General features: G+C 42.0%; 1 non-coding gene across 1 annotated transcript; it reads right to left on the bottom strand.

Moving 5' to 3' along the window:
• Positions 1-562: 562 nt before the first annotated feature.
• Positions 563-644, bottom strand: TRNAS-UGA (transfer RNA serine (anticodon UGA)). The gene has a single exon. It is a non-coding gene; the product is annotated as a tRNA-Ser (tRNA).
• Between the last annotated feature and the right edge of the window lie 2,945 nt (positions 645-3,589).

The raw sequence follows: 3,589 nt of genomic DNA on the forward strand, positions 1-3,589 counted from the left end.
GTGCAGCAGGCCATGAAGGACGGGGAAAGGTGACTTGGGGCCTCCTCGCTGGAGCTTTAGGAGTAACCAGACCTTCATGAAAGGGAGGTTTTGACTGAGCAAAAATGCATTCGGTGTAGAACACCCTGCTGCTGACAAAAGATTTCATTTATTCGCTTTAGGACGCGGGGGGCAGGACAGTAGCCCTTTGGGCAAGCCGGGACCCTCTCTGTGTGTAACGCGTTGGGTTAATCCCGAGTTTTGCACTGGGACAGTGCCTGCCCTGGCTACAGAGGACCTGGAGGGTGAGCGGTGAAACACCCCTGATCCCCACGTGCCCTTCTCCCATCTCCTGAAACGCTGAAACGTGCCAGCGCCGATCGCTGCCTTGCTATTACTTTTATTTCTTGACAGAACCAGGGGAGGAGTGTGTAGGCACGACCTACAGTGTTGTAATACGATAAACCCTCCACAATCCCCCTCGCTGCTGCAAGGGGCACGCTTTAAGCGTGAGAGAAGACGTGAGGAGTAAAACCAAACGGTAAGAAAGAAAGAAAAAAAAAAAAATAAACCCCCACTGGGCCGCAGCGAGCAGGGTTCGAACCTGCGCGGGGAGACCCCATTGGATTTCAAGTCCAACGCCTTAACCACTCGGCCATCGCTGCTGCTGGTAGGGGCAGAGCTGCGCCGCGCCCTTTAGTCATCGCTGCGGCGCCGGAAGTTCCCGCCCCCAGCCCCGCGTGGGCCAATGGGCGCCGCCGCCGCTCGGCGCGGTCGGAGTAACTACTACAGAGATACAACACCGCCGGGCAGAGTAACTACTACAGAGATACAACAGCCGCCGGGCAGAGCGGCCGGAGTAACTACTACAGAGATACAACACCGCCGGGCAGAGTAACTACTACAGAGATACAACAGCCGCCGGGCAGAGTAACTACTACAGAGATACAACAGCCACCGGGCAGAGTAACTACTACAGAGATACAACAGCTGCCGGGCAGAGCGGCCAGAGTAACTACTACAGAGATACAACACCGCCGGGCAGAGTAACTACCACAGAGATACAACAGCCACCGGGCAGCGCAGTCGGAGTAACTACTACAGAGATACAACAGCCATCGGGCAGAGTAACTACTACAGAGATACAACAGCCGCCGGGCAGCGCGTTCATTTTTACAGTGCTGTTACCTTTTCTTTTTTTTTTCCCCCTGTTTTTACTAATTCTGTCTCCTATTACAAAAGTTGTCTCCCATATCACTTCTACATTTCATTTCAGTCACTGTAGGTATTTTTTTTTTTAACCCTAGCAATAGTTAATTGTTAAAGCAATAGTTAAGTCCACTACTACAATGGAAATTAAATCTAACCTGACTTTATGCTACAATGGACAAAAATATTATTTGTCCTTTCCATTCTTTTTACAGAGCATGTTTGCACTAGGAATTTTACCCTATTTTCCCTCCTTTAGTCACAACTTTTGTTAATTAATTAATTAATTAATTTTAAATAGCTGGAGTGATGATGATTGTGCTTCATGCCCCCAGTTTTGTTTCTATGAGTTACCATTCAAGAAGCACTCAATAATCCTTGCACTTTATTCAGTGCCAAAAATATTGCTGGATAATAAAGATCCTAAAACAGGCGTATGAAATTTGTCTTTTAGGGACTTTTCTCTGAATCCTGACTTGGGGAATGTAGAGAAAAGGCAGGATTAGAAAGCACAGGGTGTTTCTATAATTTTAAAAACTCAATTATTTTGTTGGACTTCAACATTTATTCAATTCTCTTTACCCTTTAAGGAAATACAACTTCTGGACAGGTTTTGAATCCTCCGCTTCAATTGCTCATTAGCAATGGGGAGTTAGGGTGATCTGCGCTCACTCTCAGCTATGACTGCTCGGCTCTGTGTTATCAAAACCAATGTAGAATTTATCATTAATTTCAATGTGAAATGATAGGAATAACAGTATTTATGGACCACCTGTAGAGACAGAGCTGGTCCCTTCGCTGCATGAGGCCTGTTGTGGTAACATCCCTCTTCAATCCCCACTCTAGACAGGAAAAGGCTGGATTGATATGGAAAATTTGATACTACATGTTAGTGTTTTTTCCTTGCACTTAAGTGCATAGGGTTCGATGTTCCTGATCATATTATCCGTATATATCTTCTTTCTCTCCTGTATTTTTTTTTTTTTTTGATATTGTGGATATCTATTAAAAAAATCAAACTTCATTTAGAGTTTATGCTTGTGCTATTTGCTGTGTTTTAGATGAGGAATATTTAAAAAAATCAACATATAAAATGGTTATTATCCTGCTTTGTATCCCCCTAGTCAACTCAGTAGTTTAACATCATAATAATCTTTGTTTCATTTTGTTTAACGTGCTTATACCCCAAGTTTTGCTGATGTCCATGTGGTTTTGTGTCTCTGGGTAAGAGTCTCATAAATTGCCAGTAAATATAAGTCCCATAAATATGCCCAGTGAAATGCTGTCTTTATCCCATGGTGTACCTGGTTTCATGAAGACAAAATGCATGATTATACCAAATGATTTTGAATTTTATGATTATATAAATAGCAAATGTGTGAAGAGCATGGTAAGGAAAAGTGCCTTCAGTATACCTCAGTATAGCCAAGGGGAGCTTCCTAAAGTACAGACATAGAAGTGGAGACAATCAGAGATCATGTTCACGGGTGGAGAAACAAGTATTTCTCAAGGTGTTAATGCCAGGAAAGACTTGTTGGGGCTTTTAATACAAAGGGTTTTGTGTGTGTTTTGTTTGTTTGTTTGTTTGTTTTTTCTTTTAAATTGATTTGAGGACAAGGAGCAGAGCTGTTTACTTCTACGCTAATGGATCTGCCACAGGTTTATTTTCTTTACAGAAAACAGACTATATGAAATCCGTACTAGTAATTTGGTTTAGGAAGATCTTATGAAATGCAAGAATGTTTTTGCTCTTCAAAGCCAAAGGAAACCAATTTATAACAACACATCAAAGTTCAAATTTGGTAATACCCCTTCAAGTAAGGGTATTTGTTCTGACTGTTCCTGAAGGGACTGAACCACAGCTGTTGTTTTCTGGCTGGCTTCCCCCTCACACCCTTGGACAGAAATTTATGCATATGTGCTTTGTGTCTTCGTGTGCTTCTTACATGCATTCGCCTCACAGCACATGCATGATGGGCTGAGGTTGGATATTTATAAATCCTGGATGATTATCCAACATCGTCACCTTCTGAATAGATGACATTTCCAGGATGAGTAAAGGGCAGTAACTTAGACATATATTCTGCTCATGAATGAAAGCCTTTTGCCACTTCAGGTTGTTTAATAACCTAGAGATCCATGCAATAAATGACGTTACCACCCGGGTCTTTTATGTTATTTGCTGAAAGTCATTTTACACAGAAAACATTAACAGAAAACTTTTAAGTGCTCCGTGTTTTGAATTTTGCCCATTTATTAAGGACAGTTTGTTAAAGGGAAAAATTCCCCTTATCTATATGAGAGATAAAGTATGCCTTCCCTGCTTTTCCAGATGCCTTGTTCTGTTACTGTCACTGAAGAAACATAAAAAAAAAAAAAAAAAAAGAGTCCATTATATTAC

This window comes from Athene noctua, chromosome 21, assembly GCF_965140245.1.
Source record: "Athene noctua chromosome 21, bAthNoc1.hap1.1, whole genome shotgun sequence".
In the NCBI taxonomy this organism is placed as follows: Eukaryota; Metazoa; Chordata; class Aves; order Strigiformes; family Strigidae; genus Athene; species Athene noctua.